Here is a 17,556-nt window from a genome sequence, read left to right as displayed (position 1 = left end):
GAGGCTCCCACCACCACCACTGTACTGGAAGCCGTCAGCCTGGCTTGTGGCTGAGCAGAGCTCCCCCTGTGGGAGCGCACTGACCAACTGGGGGCATCTCCTGCATTGAGTGTCTGCCCCCTGGTGGTCAGTGTGTGTCATAGTGACCAGTCATTCCCAGTTGTTCTGCTGTTAGGGTCAGTTTGCATATTACCCTTTTATTATATAGGCTAGAGGCCTGGTGCATGGTTGGGGGCTGGCTGGTTTGCCCTGAAGGGTGTCCCGGATCAGGGTGGGGGTCCTGCTGGGGTGCCTGGCCAGCCTGGGTGAGGGGCTGAGGGCCGTTTTCAGGCTGGCCAACCCCCCCTGGCGATGGAAGCTCTCAGCCTCTCCTTTTTTTTCTTTCTTTTTTTTTATTCTGGGATTTATTTACCTTCTATAATTGAAACTTTGCAGCCTTGAGAAGAGCTCAGAGCTGGCCAGGGCAGGCAGGAGCGAAAGCCTCCTGCTCGCTCCAGCTCCGTGGCCACGGCCAGCTGAAAGCAGGTATCTGGGGTTTATTTACCTTGTATAATTGAAACTTTGTTGCTTTGAGTGGAGCTCAGAGCCAGCCAGGGCAGGCAGGAAGTTGGCTTCCTCTATCATTGGGGCAACCAAGCCTCCTGCTTGCTCCAGCTCCATGGCTGCCGGCCGCCATCTTGGTTGGGTTAATTTGCATATAGTCGTTCTGATTGGCTGGTGGGCATGACTTAAGGCAGGGGTGGGCAAACTTTTTGACTCAAGGGCCACAATGGGTTCTTAAACTGGACCGGAGGGCCAGAACAAAAGCATGGATGGAGTGTTTGTGTGAACTAATATAAATTCAAAGTAAACATCATTACATAAAAGGGTACAGTCTTTTTTTTTTTTTAGTTTTATTCATTTCAAATGGGCCAGATCTGGCCCGCGGGCCGTAGTTTGCCCACGGCTGGCTTAAGGCATAGTGAAGTTATGGTCAATTTGCATGTTTGTCTTTTATTAGTGTAGATAGTACACCTTGTGCTAACTTCAAGCACTTTCACCTTTATTTTTAATAAACTACATGCAAGATACCAAAGAGCTGCTACTCAGATGTGTTTGAAATCTAAATGAAGTAGGCATGCTGGGTATATATTCAACCTATTCCCAAAGGAGAAATTCTTCTGCATTTTCCTCTCTTTTCCATCCTTTATTTGTGTGATGATTCTTTCTGTGTTCTATTACCATCAGTAGAACTAACTTACCTGTAGTTATCTAGACTCAGTGTCCAAGGGCCATATTAGTGTCCCTTCATGCTTCACTGTTTCTTCATATCTGTTCCCTTTGCTTCATCTTTAGTTCAGGAAATCAGTATCTTCCATATGGACTATTGTCTGTCCACTATTTCCCTGCTCAGTTCTCTTTTCCCCTGTAATCTTTCTATTTCAGTGCTGACAGATATCTCCCCCCAGATAGTTTTAATATTATAATCTGATTTTAACAAAACCCTAAATATTTATCCAGATCCAGTGCAAACTCCTCACCCCAGCCCCTAATGAGCCTTGCCATAAGATCCCAGAAAGCTTTGTGCTACCTGTACCCTATGCCCCAGCCAAAATATGATAGATAAGTGGTGCTTTGCTCATCCTTTTTACATTTTATTAAAAAGCTATTCATCCTTCAAGGTCCTGGTCATCCTCCACAAATGTCTTCCCTGATTCTCTCAATCAGATGTAAACATTTTTCTTTTGAACGCTTGTCATTCAATGAGCAGAAATTGCTGCATCTCACTGTAATTTCTACAATTATCTCTAGTTCTCGGTCTCTTACCCCTCCCCCCAACACACACACACACACACACACACACACACACACACACGTCATTTCTTTGGCAGTTGGGACTTTGTATCTCCTGTAGCTCCAAGGGGTTCTTCCTCATAAAGTGATCATTGCAATCATGTTGTTGTTAATGAAAAAGAAGAAAAAGAGGAGGAAGAGGAGAAGTTGGAGGAGGAGGAGAGAAGAAGGGGAAAAGAGGTTAGAGAGATCTTTTGCTTCTCTATTCATTATGATTGGACACCTCTAATTATTGAAAGGTTTTCTCTATATTTATCTAAAATCTGCCCCTTTAAAATTCAGTTTTATAAATATTTATTGACTGACTACTGTGTGCAAATTGAACCATTTTGGTCATAAATCACATTTAGTGATCCAACTATAGTCAACATGCTGGCTCTTCCCACACTCGTCATGAGGAAACTTCTCACATTTTGAGGAGGAAAAGGCTGCTCCTGAGTCCACCCTCCTAGCAGCTGCTCCAAGCTTATCTCACCCCTACCTCAGGGCCCTGATCTCCAGGTTAATTTCTTGAAAACATCTTTCTCCACTCATCTCTGAGCTATAGTATGTATGGGGGTTGCATAGAAGGTTGCTGAGAGATTTTGTGGATTTATTGTTGTTATGTATAGAAGTCCTTGGGGGTCAGAGGCAAAAAGATTTATTCTTCCATTTACACAAAAATATGTATCTGAGCCTCATGGTTAAATGTTTAAATATTTTAAGATTACTATCCTATTTCCCATAAATCTTCTTTGGCAAGGTTTGTATACTTTGGAAGCAGAGTGGAGGGATAGTCAAAGGTTCTTTAGCAAAATACCAGGAGGTGAGTTTAAAAGGGGTGTATTTAGAAAGAGGAGTCATTTATTTAGGATTGAGTGCATAAGTGACAGTTCATAAGTATAGGGATGGGGAAAGTTTTGTGAGTTGGAGTGTCTGGATTATATCAGGTTTTCGTAATACTCATATATTGCTGGCAGAAAAAGGCCTAACTGTGGTCTCATAGGTTAATTATATGAATTAGACCTTGTTGTAGGTAGTTGCTATGCAATGAATTATCTGTTATGACACTTGGACAGACCAAAGCCACTGATGTCTCCCTTTTCATCACTGCTGTCATTACCCTCATGTCTCTCTCCTGGACCATGCAATGACCTCCCAAGTGGGATCCTTATCTCCAGTGGCTCCTCTCTCCAAAACATACCACACAGCCTAGTGTAGCGTTACCCATGCTCCTGGCTTAGCAGACTTGTTTTCTTAAGTCGTAGGCTTTGATCCGCCCTCCTGCTGCTTCCCTGGAGGCATTCCTAAGCTTCATGTAGAGTTGACCACCCCTACTCCTTACTTGTTATTTTTGATACAGATTTCAATCATGGTATTTATGACGCTGTTTCTTTACATCTCTCTTGTACTTCCAAGACTGCAGTCTTACATGTGCTTTCCCAACACCTACCTTACCTATTGTAGTGCCTAGCATCCAGTGAGCGTCTAATATATTGTCTTAGGAATGAACAGAGGGTAAGTCCATTCTCCTTGCTCCTGTACTCTAGGTCTTCCATAATCTTGGTCCACCTCATCCCTCTGGGATGCCTCTTCATGGGTTCTATTCTTTTGCAAACCATGAAACAAACGTTTCCCTTGAGAAGACTTGCAGTCTGTTGCTTTCACCCAGGGGGAGATGGCCCTTCCCCTTTCTCTGCTTGCTGAAACCCTACTTATTTTCAAGAGACAGTCCAGTCACCTCTCCTCCGTGAGGCCTCCTGTGCTCTGGGAGCACCTGGCTGATCTGTCTTTGATAGCATTGATCAGACACTTATTTCATGACTTCTTTCAATTTCATTGTCACCACAGCCTTTAGAACAGGGATTTAACCAAAGAGGAGCTAAGAAAACTGTGTGGAGTGGAAATAACATGGGCATATGCCTTAGTATAGTAAGGCTCTGCTGACTTTGCTGAGCAAATGACCCTGTCCTGAGTATGTTGATCTTGCTCCTGAACATGGGCTAGAAAACAGCACATCAAAGGCATAGCTAGAACATGATCAGGCCTAAGTCTTTTCCTTTCTTTGTTTTCTCTGGAGGAGTAGTGAGCTAGCCTGCAGAGCCTAGAGCTTTCCAGCCTGTTTCCCATAGCACTGGGTTACTGGTGTGAGGAGTGATTCTGCTCACCCTTCAGAGGGACTGGGCCTGGCTCACAACACCCAAGTGCCTGCACCAGTGACTTCTGGCCATTAGCCCAGTGTGCCTCATAACAGTGGATCCTGTTATGAAAAAGGTCAGGGGGCACTGACCTTAGTCAAATTAGGTCAAACCCATGAACTTCTGGGCATGCACACACTGCAATGGGAAATGATTCCCTTTGCATTTGGTGTCTTAACGTGGGTACACTAGGAAAAGCTGGGGATCTGGAGTCAGGACCTACTTTTGAAACCCACTCCTTATATCTGTGTGACTTGGAGCAAGTCATTTAAACTCTCTGGGCTTCTGTGTGCTTGGGAATTTGTTTTTAACCGGCTTCATTTGTGTTTAGGGGAAAGCCATGATCTGAGGTTTCTAGCCCCTTTCTCCATTTGAGTCAGTGTAGCTTTCCCTTTGGTCTATTCTATATGCTGTAGAGCAGATAGACCTCCCCGGGAGAAGAATGCCACTCCTCCAAAGCGTCCAAAAGCCAGTAGACTGAGTAGTGTCCACGCTCCCTTTTAATGTTCACATCCTCAGAGTCTCTGAAAACTTGTTTCCTATCATTCTGTTGAAAGCAAGTAAATGAACACACTGAAGATCCCAACTTTTTCATTCTAAAAACAGTTTGTTTTTCTGGTCTGGCCACTTGATCATTTGATTTTCTAAGAAAGTAGAGCTTCTGAGTAAGGTGAAAGCTTTAATGATATGGATGTTAAATCGATTCAGTTGAAGACAAAAACTGGCTCCTTCTGAAAAAGGAATGTGAATGTCCTTTGAGGGCATCAAATGCCGTAGGTTTCATCTTTAGGAGCCTTAGTTCTACCGCTCCCAATGAAATATTTCATGACTATGAGCTAATTCAAGAAAAAATACAGTCTTCAGGTTTGTGCAATTAGTTTATTAATTTAACAAATAATTGCTTATGGTAACCATACCATTGTTCTCCCCCAAACAGCCCAGATTAGACTTTTTATATGCTATGTGATCTTCACTAATTATTTTTAACCCTCCTGTTCACTTTGTGTATGAAGCACCTTCTTTCTGACAGCAATCTGCCCCTCTGGCCTGGTACAGATTCATAAATGCCTTAGCTCATTCAAAACAGGAAACTGGCTCAAAACAACCTCCTGGAATTTCTATTCCAGAACCTGATCAATTGAAGTTAGCTCATAGTAAATAAAGGATGGTGGCTGTACACAAGGAGCTACAAAACTGAAAACAATGACAACAACATCAACAACAACAAAATCAGGATGGTGGACCCTGAATGAATTATAGGATTTAGAATCAAACTATCTAGCTAAACCCTGATTCCATTTTGGATATAAATGTTTTAAAAATTCTGAATTCATTCTTTCTCCTCTGTGTTGGTGTAATTATGGCTCACAGCAGTTGGGTTTTTTATATTAGGAATTTTGTCATTGTGAATATTCATCCAGATCTTGACCATGGCAGACTTCTGCTTGCTGAATCAGAAACCAGTCCTTGAGGTGAGAATTCCTTGATGAATGAAGATAGGTACAAGGCATTCATCCAGTCCTTGATGAATGAAGATAGGTACAAGGCATTTCCTTCACCATTCATGATCATGATTTATTCACTTGTTTCCACACACCAGTTGCTGTCTCTATCCACAGAACTGGAGAGAAGGTCTTGTTTATATAAAGGTGTTGTAAAATGAATCCATCCTGCAAGGCCTCCTCCTTTGCCATGGGAAGGAATCCCAGACATGTTCTGCACTGTATAAACATACACTTTCTTCAACACTCGGCACACTTTCTCCATGTATAGCCTGTAAATTTCACTGAAAATCTGGATTAGATTTCTGGGGTGTTCTCATATATATATGGTGAAATGATCAGCACAATAATTCTAGTTAACATCCATCATCACACAGTAACAATTTTTTTCTTGTGATAACAACTTTTAAAATCTATTCCCATAGCAACTTTCAAATATATAATATAGTATTATTAAATATAATATATAAATATATAAATTACTAGAGGCCCAGTGCATGAAATTTGTGCACTGGGGGGGGGGGAGGGAGCAGGGAGGGGGCGGTCCCTCAGCCCAGCCTGTGCCCTCTTGCAGCCTGGAACCCTTCAGGGATGTCCGCCTGCTGGCTTAGGCCCGATCCCTGGAGGGAGTGCACTGACCACCAGAGGGCAGCTTCTGCATTGAACATCTGCCCCCTGGTGGTCAGTGTGCATCATAGTGACCAGTTGTTCTACTGTTCAATTTGCATATTAGGGTTTTATTTATTATTATATAATACAATATGTATATTACATCCCCAGCACTTATTTGTTTTATAATTGAGAGTTTGTACCTTTTGATCCCCTTCGCCATTTCAGCCTCACCCTCATTCTCACTCCCCAGCCTCTGGCAGCCACCAATTTGTTCTCTGTATCTGTTAGCTCAGTTTGTTGTTCTTATTGTTTTTGATACCACATATAAGTGAGATCTCATACAATATTTGTCTTTCTCTCTTTGTCTGGCTTCTTTCACTTAGCATAATGACATCAAGGTCCACCCATGTTGTTGCAAATAGCAGGATTTCCTTTTTATAGCTGAACAATATTCCCTTCTCTCTATGTATACCACATTTTCCTTATTCATTCATCCATTGATGGACACTTAGGCTGTTTCCATGTCTTGGCTATTATAAATAATGCTACAATGAACATAGAAGTGCATATATATTTTCAAGGTAGTGTTTTCATTTTCTTTGTATAAATACCCGGGAATGGAATTGCTGGATCACATGGTAGTTCTATTTTTAATTTTTTGAGAAACCTCCATACTGTTCTTAGTAGTGGCTGTGCCAATTTACATTCCCACTAGCACTGCACAAGGGTTTCAATTTTTCTGTATCCTTGCCAACACTTGTTATTTCTTGTCTTTTTTATGATAGCTGTAATAATGGATGTGAGGTGATATCTCACTGGGGCTTTGATTTGCATTTCCATGATGTTTGGTGATGTCGACCAGCTTTTCATGTGCTAGGATCTTCTCTCTATTACTGCTCTATTATGCCAGAGCATGATAAGGTCATATTTAAACACAACTTTGTCCAAAGCCTTTACTGGCCCTCACTGTGAAAACCATCACTCCTTCCTTTTAGCTTCTATGGCATTCCTCCATAACCTTCCTCCTTGCATTTATCATTTTCTTTTGTAAGACAGTAATCTCTGAAGGAGCACTTAGTGATCCTATTATTATCATAAACTCTTGAATGGCAGGATCTTCATATCCCCATCAAGCCTGGGACTATGTAAGATAATTGAGGCACTTACCTCAGACACAAAATTTAAGGGGAACCCCCAAGACTCAGTCAGATAAGTAACATTGTAATGTGGCATTTAAAAAAAATAAAAAATCTATGATGAACAAAATATCAAAATTTTCTATAGAGACAGGATCGATGTTTTCCCCTTTTCCTTTCAGATTTTTTGTTTTAGATCAGACTTTAATACAGGCCAGAACTGCCTTTATTGGAAATTTTGACATTTTATCATAGATTTTTTGTATTAGTTTTGATTTTTTTAAGCAACTATTGCATTAACATGCTAGTTCTCTTTATTCCTGAGTGCTTTTGGCTTCCTTTTAACTGTTGTGCTTAAAGTGAGTGCCTCACCCACCTCACCCTGGTCCTAGCTTTGATCACCATAGTAACCCGCACCAGGTTTTGTCCAGATATACATTCAATTAATATTTCATGAATGAATGAGTGAATACTAGCAGAGGTATTTCAGATGCTTTTTTCTAAAGGCAAAATGATACCTACCCCACAATCCAGCATCTCTGGTGACATTCAGACAGGCAGAACAGTTAGGGAAGTGGCAGTCATTTCAAGTGGCTGGTTGAAGTACCTCTAGTCATCGTTCTTCTGTCAATTTAAATAATTGATCTTGAGCTTCTTTCATTGTCATGGAGGACCCCTCCAATTTTGCTTTATTTCATAAGCAGTTCTCAAGAAGTTAAATAGTCACAGAGGCACAGAATCAGTTTTCACTTCCTTCTAGTGAATTGTAAGACAATAACAAGAAAAACAACTCCTTTGGAAGTCCAGATTGTTGGGAGCAGGATTCCCTTGATAGATTTCTTCAGGAAGTCTCAATGCTTCCAGGGAGAGGAAAAAGGCAAAGAGCTGGAAGACCAAACACGATGGTCTCTGCCCCCCAACTATACTATGCAGCTTGACAGGAAGTAAACTTTTGTTTCATTACACAGACGCACAGGAGAGAGTCCCATTTCTCAGGGGAAAAAGATATGATCATTCATGTAAATGTCAATATGATCTCACACATGCCCTGAAGATGATGGTTGATTCCTCAGTGTATTCATCAACATTTATCTTAAAAGGACAAAAGACTGCTCACAAAATCCTCTCACAAATTCATCTCCAGAAAGTTGAGCATGTAATAACAAAATTTTTTTCTACCCTGGTAGATGGCCCATGAAAATAATGTTTTTGATTTAGTAACAGGAATTCTATTTAGCAGAAGACAATGCTGTTAAAGTGTTTTCTCTGAGTTCTGTCCACATAATAGTCACTGTCCCTAAAGGCATAAATGAATTTTATTCTGAAAATTTACTATGATTTACACTTGTTGTCCTAGCATTGAATGATAGTTAGTCTTTATCCTCATTCCTTTTAACCTCAAATAGTTCAACTGGAAAAAAGTTAACTAAACTAACTTTAGTTAATTTAAAAACAAAAACAATCTACCCCCAAATCCAAGATCTAGAAGAAAGAGAATGATTCTTAGAAATGACCACTTTTTTTCTCTGACAGTCTTCAAATCATTTCTTTTCCAATTTTGTCTATTTGCTTGTTTCATTGTAGTGACTGAAACTTCACTTTTATTACACCTTTGGAAATTTGAGTATTGGAGACCTAGCATCTGCCCATTTTAACAAATTATCTTACAGGAAGGGTCAACACTTCCTGGAGTGTTAAGTGAGCCTGCTAACATGTTAGGTTTAGATTCCATAACTGGTGAGGGCCTACTATATGCTGGCCACCCAAGCTAGGCAGCTTTCCCAAGTTACTTCGTTGAACCTTTGAAGAGTCTAGAGGAAGAACAGGTATCATCAGATTCATGTTGAAGAAATAAAAACCAAGACTTTAAGAGGTTGTAATGTGGCTGGCATTATAAGAGTAGAAAGGGGAGCAAGGTCTAACACTTCATAAAAGTGCCCTATTATTAAAAGGGATTAAAAGGGTATGCATCTGCAGCATTTTTGAGCTCCTTGTAATAGGATACTTTATCAGGTTCAAGAAACTGGGAAAGAGTTACAACAGGAATTGTCGCCAGACTTAGAAATAGAGGAAGTGATTTAAAAATATGTATTGTTGAAAATATTACATATATCCCCTTTTCCCCCCATTGACCCTTTCTAGCCTGCCCCACCCCCACCCCAGGCCTTCACCACACTATTGTCTATATCCATGGGTTATGCATATATATGCATACAAGTCTTTTGGTTGATCTCTTTACACCCACCCACCTACCTCCTCCTTCCCTCTGAGATTTGACAGTTTGTTCCATGCTTCTATGTCTCTGGATCTATTTTATTCATTAGTTTATTTTGTTCATTAGATTCCACATATGAGTGAGATCATGTGATACTTGATTTCCTATCACTGGCTTACTTTGCTTAGCATAATACTCTCCAGGTCCCTCCATGCTGTCTCAAAGAGTAAGAGATCCTTCTTTTTTACTACTGCATAGTATTCCATGGTGTAGATGTACCACAGCTTTTTTATTCACTCATCTACTGATGGGCATATGGGCTGTTTCCAGATCTTAGCTACTGTAAATTGTGCTGCTATGAATATAGGTGTGCATACATTCTTTCTGATTGATTCTTCAGGCTTCTTAGGATATATTCCTAGAAATGGGACAACTGGGTCAAATGGAAGTTCCATTTTTATTTTTTTGAGGAGACTCCATACTGATTTCCATGGTGGCTGCACCAGTCTGCATTCCCACCAGCAGTGTATTAGGGTTCCTTTTTCTCCACACCCTCCCCAGCACTTGTTGTTTGTTGATTTATTGATGGCAACTATTCTCACAGGTGTGAGATGGTACCTCATTGTCGTTTTAATTTGAATCTCTCAGATGATTAGTGATGTTGAGCATTTTTCCATATGTCTCATAGCCATTTGTATGTCTACTTTGAAGAAGTGTTTATTTAAAAAGAAAAACCAAGATGGCAGCATAAGTAAACACCTGAAATTGCTGCCTCGCACAACCACTTCAAAAATACAACTAAAAGACAAAAGGGACATCATCCAGAACCACAGGAAGGCTGGCTGAGTGGAAATTATACAACTAGAAGAAAAGAGAAAAGCACACTGAGACTCAGAGGAGGTGCAGAAGCAAAGTGCAGAGGTACAGAGGCGCACATGGAAAGGGCTGGCAACTGAGGACACAGTTGTCTTTTTCAATCGGAAGGGAGACACAAGCTCCCTAGGGCCCTGACTCCAGTTCCGGGTGAGTCTCTGGGGACCCAGACTCATACGGGGAGAAACCGGACTGTCTGGCAGCAGGCAGAACTCGAGGGCGGCTTTCTCTCAGAGATGCTTGCAGTGATTACCGGGACACTGAGACCCGGGGCCTCTTAGGGCAGGACTGAGGATCATCCATAGCTGTTTGCTCTGCCCTGTTGATTCCCTGAGACCTTGCCCGACCCAAGCTGTGTGCAGAGGCTTTTGCATATGAATGGCCTGGCCCTTTGCAATCTAAAATCATCTAACAAACTGCAGCTTGGTCAGAGAGATCCAGAACATCCAAAAGAAGGCCCAAGTCCCCACAGCAGCTTTCATTGCTTCACAGCTGGGCCTCATCTGGGCATCTCCAAATCCTAAGCAAAGAAGAGGAATCTGCAGATCTCTCCATAGCTCCTGCTGGGTAGCCTCAGGCAGAGACTAAATTAGCACCTCCTTAGAGATCCAAGTGCCAGTGTACCCAGTGGTCAGAGTGGGACCATCCAGAATACAACTCCTCAGATCCATAAGGGATACATTCAGGGGACAGACTCAGTGAGCACCAAAGCCCCACTGAAGCAAGTCTTGGCCCATAAGTGTGTCTCCAGCACAGAAGTTCTCCCACCATAGACACAGCTGATTCTCACAGCCAATTGACCTGGAGGTCAATTCCTCCCAGTGATGCCAACTACAATCAAGGCTTAACTACAACAAGACTGTGCACACAGCCCACAAAGGGGTGCACCAAGAGTGTCTACCTCAGGTAATTGGGGAGGCTGAGCTACTAGGCCCTATAGGACACCTAGCACAGAAAGCCACTCTATCAACACAGGGAAGCAGCCAAAATGTGGAGACAAAGAAACAGGTCACAAATGACAGAAACGGAGGAAAGCAAACTACTGGATATAGAGTTAAAAACCATGGATATAAGGTTTTTCAAGAATTTTCTAGAAACTGCCAATAAATTTAGTGAGACCCTCAATAAATCTAGTGAGACCCTTGAGGTTATGAAAAAGGACCAAATAGAAATTAAGCATACACTGACTGAAATAAAGAATATTATACAGAGATCCAACAGCAGACTAGAGAATTGCAAGAATTAAGTCAAAGATTTGAAATACAAAAAAGTAAAAAACACCCAATCAGAAAAGAAAAAAGAAAAAAGAATCCAAAAATATGAAGATAGTGTAAGGAGCCTCGGGGACAACTTCAAGCGTACCAACATCCGAATTATAGGGGTGCCAGAAGAAGAGAGAGAGCAAGATATTGAAAACCTATTTGAAGAAATAATGACAGAAAACTTCCCCTACCAAGTGAAAGAAATAGACTTTCTTTAAACCAGTATTATATGAAATGCTGAAAGGTATCCTTTAAGAAGAGGAAGAAGAAGAAAAAGGTAAAGATAAAAATTATGAACAACAAGTACACATCTATCAACAAGCGAATCTAAAAATCAGGTGAATAAAAAATCTGATGAACAGAATAAACTGGTGATTATAATAGAATCAGGGGTATAGAAAGGGAGTGGACTGACAGTTCTTGGGGGGAAAGGGATGTTGGGGGTGCAGGAAGAGAATGGACAAAAATTGTACACCTATGGATGAGGACAGTGGGTGGGGGGTAAGGGCAGAGGGTGGGGTGGGAACTGTGTGGAGGGGAGCTAAGGGGAGGGGGAAGAGGAACAACTGTAATAATGTGAACAATAAAGATTTAACTAAAAAATAAATAAATAAAAATGCTGAAACTTAAAAAAAGAAGAAGAAGTGTTTATTTAGGTCTCCTGCCCATTTTTTGATTGTGTTGTTTGTTTTTCTTTTGTTGATTTGTATGAGTACTTTATATTTTTTGGATATTAACCCCTTATCAGATGTATCATTGGAAAATATGTCCTTCCATACAGTGGGTTCTCTTTTCATTTTGATGCTGTTTTCTTTTGTTGTGCAGAGATTTATTCGCAGATGACATGAATTTGTACATAGAAAACCCAGGGACTACACCAAAAACTACTATATTTAATAAAGGATTTTGGCAATATAGCAGGATGCAAAATTAACACTCAGAAGTCATTGGCATTCTTATACACTAATAATAAATTCTCACAAAGAAAAATTAAAAAATAATCCCATTTACCATTGCAACAAAAAATTAAGATAAACTTCACCAAGAAGGTAAAAGACCTGCACTCAGAAAACTATAGAACATTTTAAAAAGAGATAGAAGAGGATATAAACAAGTGGAAGAATATACCATTCATGGATTGGTAGAATTAACATCACTAAAATGTCCATATTACCCAAAGCAATTTATAGATTCAATGTAATCTCTATTAAAGTACCAATGGCATAATTCACAGATCTAGAACAAACACTTCAAAAATGTATATGGAACCAAAAAGGACTCCAAATAGCCACAGCAATAGTGAGAAAGAAGAACAAAGTTGGAGGGATCACAATACCAGATATCAAGCTATATTACAAAGCCACTATAATCAAAACAGCCTGGTACTGGCACAAGAACAGACACATAGATCAATAGAACAGAGCAGAGAACCCAGAAATCAAACCGAGTCATCATGCTCAATTAATATTCGATAAGGAGGCAAGAGAATATAATGGAGTAAAGACAATCTCTTCAATAAATGGTGTTGGAAAAATTGGACAGATACATGCAAAAAAAAAAAAAAGAAAGAAAAGAAAATAGACCACCAACTTATACCACACACAAAAAACAAGCTCAAAATAGATAAAAGATTTATATGTAAGTCTTGAAACCATAAAAATCGTTGAAGAAAACATACACAGCAAAATATCAGACTTCTCATATAACAATTTTTGCTGATACAATGCCTAGTGCAACAGAAACAAAGGAAAAAATAAGCAAATGGTACTACATCAAAATAAGAGGAAGTGATTTTATTAGTGGAAGTCAACTTGATTCCAAAAACTCGGAATCACAAGGAATACAAAGCATGCAAAAGAGGACATCTAACCAATAAATGTAATAATCGCGGTATTGTTGACAGCTGAGCCCTTGGAGCATCTCCATCTCTTTAACAATTAGTAGGGGAAAACCCTGCTCAGTGTGGCAGTGGATCAGTGGATACAAGAAGCACCAGCCAAACTAAAAGAGCAGATGCCCCTTTGTAGGAAATTTAATTAAAGTGGAAACTTATAATAATGTCCCATTGTACTCTTGACTTAGATGAGAGAGGCAGAGCACTGTGAATCCTCCAGACCAGCCAGATATCATGGACCGCCTCAGACCCTCCCAAGAGGACTTGTGGCTGTACCAAATAATAATCACTCCCCCCAAAATAATGAACAACATAAACTGATGAACAAAAATAGAACCAGAGTCATAGAAGCATTGAACAGACTGTCCAACCTATGAGGGAAGACAGGGGTTGAGGGGGTAAGAGATCAACCAAAGGACTTGTATGCATGCATATGAGCATAACCAATGGACACAGATCCGGCGGGGAGGATGGGGGAAGGGGAAGGCATGTGCTGAAGGGTCAGGGTGGCCAGGGAGAAGTCAATGGGGGGAAACAGAGACTTATGTAATACTTTAAACAATAAAGAATTTAAATTTAAAAAAAAAACAAAACACTCCCCAAAGTCACAGAGCACTTTCCTATCAGCACAACTCTTGGTCACAAAATAGGTGAAAAGCCATAGCGCTTCAGGTCTTTTAAAAATGTTTTATAATTTTATTTTTAAATTACAGTGGACATTAAATATTATCTTATCTTAGTTTCAGGTATACAGCATAGGGGTTAGACAATTATATAATTTACAAAGTATTCCCCCCAATTCAGGTCCCCGCCTAGCACCAGTCTTCTAAACGAAGTTAAAGATTACACCATCTGCAATGAAACACTTTTATATCTCCTTATGGCCACAATTACTTGGTCAGCAATAATACAATAAACTTTCAGAAATAATTAACAGAGCTGGGAAATCAAGCCACACCCTTTCATGTTTTGAGAAGTTAGCAATAGCTCCACTTATAAAATGAGGATGCAAACTCTATTGGACATCCTCAGCCTATGATATCTTCTTACAAACGTGGGAGGCCCTACGTTTTGAAAGGTAGTAGTTCCACAGAGAGAGACAGTGTAACGGAGCCTGCCCTGGAATAGCAGTGCTGATTTCTCAATGCACCAGCTCCACAGCACTGGGCAAACGACTTCACTCCCTGTGCATTTGGTTTCCTCATTCACAAAATGGGAGTAACAGTAGCACCTATCTCATAGGGCTGTTGTGCTTGGCACACTGTAGGTACAAAATCATTGTCAGCTATAATCCCATTCTTCTGAGCTGTTAACAGTGGCCTGGCTTCTTTGACAGCCTAGCAAAGAGTTATTTGAAAAATATTACAATTACCAACACAATGCATAATTCAGATAGATAACATATCTAACATTCTTTTGAATATATACCAGAAGGATAGCTGGGTCATATGGTAATTCTATTCTTAAGTCTTGAGGAGCGCCCTTATTGTTTTCCTCAGCAGGTGCACTATTTTACATTCCCACCCCCAGTGCACAAGGTGTCCCTTTCTCTTTTCTCTACATCCTCACCAACACTCGTCTCTTGTCCTTTTTGTTTTGTTTTGTTTTGGATAATAGCTATCCTAACTAATATGAGGGGATGGATATATATATATATATATATATATATATATATATATATATATATATAGTTTTGGTTTGGTTTTGTATATAATATTTCTCAAAAAAAGCTAAAAAAAAATCTAACATTGTTCCTGACACATATACAGGGACCTCACACAATGTAGGTAGCTATTAGCTCTTTAATTGCTATGTGAAGACCTAACATATTTTCCTTCTTCTTTGAACAATATTCTCCTTCTTTGCTAGCCCCACTGCTTTGACCTTTCCCAGTGTACCTGTTTAGGGGGTCACAAATACCTGCCTTTGGATGCAGTTACCGGCTAGGTGCTAGGAGCAGAGTGCGGGGTGCACAGAGAGCAGAGTGGATGGGTCCCTTCTTCATGCGACTTAAATTCTTGTTAGACAAGTAGTGACAGCAGGAGCCTGAGAAGTGTGCGGATCAGGGACTGAGTGTGTGAGGACATCTCAGCACCTGGTAAAGGAGGGAGGAAAGGCTGCCCGAGGAGATGGAGTTTGAGCTGAAAACTAAAGCACTGTCGGCACCAGCCATATTGGAGAAAGTGCTCCAGGTGGTTCCGAGACCTGGAAGGAAAAGAAGCCTGGAGCTGAGAGGAGCTGAGCCCACCCCCGCCCCCCTGCACCTCCCCTCCAGCCTGTGTGTAGGACCATGAGGTGGAAAGGTGGATGGAGGCCAGATTCTGATGCAGGCGTCAAGGGCAGGTCAAAAGGTGAGGTTGATCCTGAGAATGATGGGAAAAATCACTGAAGGGTTTCGAGTAGGGCAGTAAGATGATGCAATTTGACATCAGGAAACAACATGCTGGCCGCTCTGTAGAAAGAGGGAATGTGGGGGAGCAGGAAGGAGGCGTTAATGCATCCTCTCTTGAGGAGTATGGCCAGACTTGGGCTGTTTAAAGGCAAAGAAGTGGGTAAATTTGAGAGAAATTTAAATGTTTGGCTTAAAACCAAAACTAGTCCTGCGCCACCACCCAGAGAGGGATGGGATAGGTAGAAGCCTTAACTTTTAGCCTGCCATTCTCCGACCTAACCACACTCAGAACATATTTAGTTTGGAAAAAGAAGGGAACTGATTTCTAAAGTGGAGCTTGGAGTTGTCTGCTCATGTCAATTATCTGTGCTAATCTACTTGACCCATTGCTTCAGCTAATGAAGGGCGGCTTGCCCTCCTTTTACCCTAATTATGCTTATCACTCTGGGGCCATAAAGAAGCCAGGAATAACTCAACACCAGTCCCTCCAGCCAAACAATCAGCAAACAAGATAACTTTAAACAGTGTCAAGCCCAAGTTTATGACTCCCTCATCTACGCCAAGGGCATTGTCTCAGTGGCCTAAGTCACCAGACAGAATGGGCCACGGCTGCTTGTTAGTTGCCCAGGGACCAACCTTGACTCATCTGTTTACCGCAGAGGAGAGGTACCTTGGGATGCAAAAGTTGACTGCTGCCTCCCAGGAGATCATTCATACCTGGAAATGAGGGCACTGGGCTTTAACTGGAAATGTGTCCATTGGCATGGCCTGGATGAAGCAGGCGGGGAGGGAGTCCTACCAGGGGGCATGAGTGCATGCACTTATCTTAAGGAACTGGGGTCTCCACAGCTGACTGGCTGTTTCAAGTCACTCTCATGGTCTCACTGAGCAGCTTAGAGGCTAGTGGTAATCGCTTGCATGTGCTCTGTTATTTATAATTTAGATACAAGCAGATTTCCCCATAAGCAGACTTCCTTTCCTGGCAGAAGTAAGATTAAGGGCAGCAGCAATAAAGGGTAATAAGAAGTAATATTGGTATTATTATTAAAGGTATATCATATTCTTTAGGCAGTTTGTCCTCTAGGTTATATGCATTACTTCTAAGTCAGTGACCACAACCTGGGTGCACATATGAATCACCTGGGGAGCCTTAAAATACTGATGCCTGCCCACCCTCCAAACCTGGTTTAATTGATCTGGGTGGAGCCTTGGCATTGGCATTTTGAGGCTTCCCAGGGAATTCTCATGTACAGCTAGAGCTGAGAACCACAGGTTTAATCCTCATGACAATCTGCAATGCAGGGATTTTTAGCTTCATTTTATAATGAGGAAAACAGAGCCCAGAGGTAACAAGGAACTCACCCAAGTGCAAGATCAGGGACTCCAACCTTGAGTCTGGCCACCAACCCTCTCACCCTATTGTTTCACATACAAATTAGTGAGTCCTTGGGTAAAGAGTAAGCAGGGAGGGCACAGAGGGAGAAAAGGGCGCTGGCAGCAGCACCTCACAGGTCCCTGGGGGCTCTGGGAGCAGGAAGCTCCGCCCTGTCCTGAGCCAGCTGTGCAGCCCGCAGGGTGCAAATCCATAAAGGAAAGGACTGAGTGGGCAAAGAACCCACCTTCATGGCTGCAGCAGCTCCTGGCCTCCGTGCAAGCCAGG

The sequence above is a fragment of the Myotis myotis genome, unplaced genomic scaffold (genome assembly GCF_014108235.1).
Source record: "Myotis myotis isolate mMyoMyo1 unplaced genomic scaffold, mMyoMyo1.p scaffold_m19_p_3, whole genome shotgun sequence".
Taxonomy (NCBI): Eukaryota; Metazoa; Chordata; class Mammalia; order Chiroptera; family Vespertilionidae; genus Myotis; species Myotis myotis.
This window is presented reverse-complemented; position numbering follows the sequence as displayed.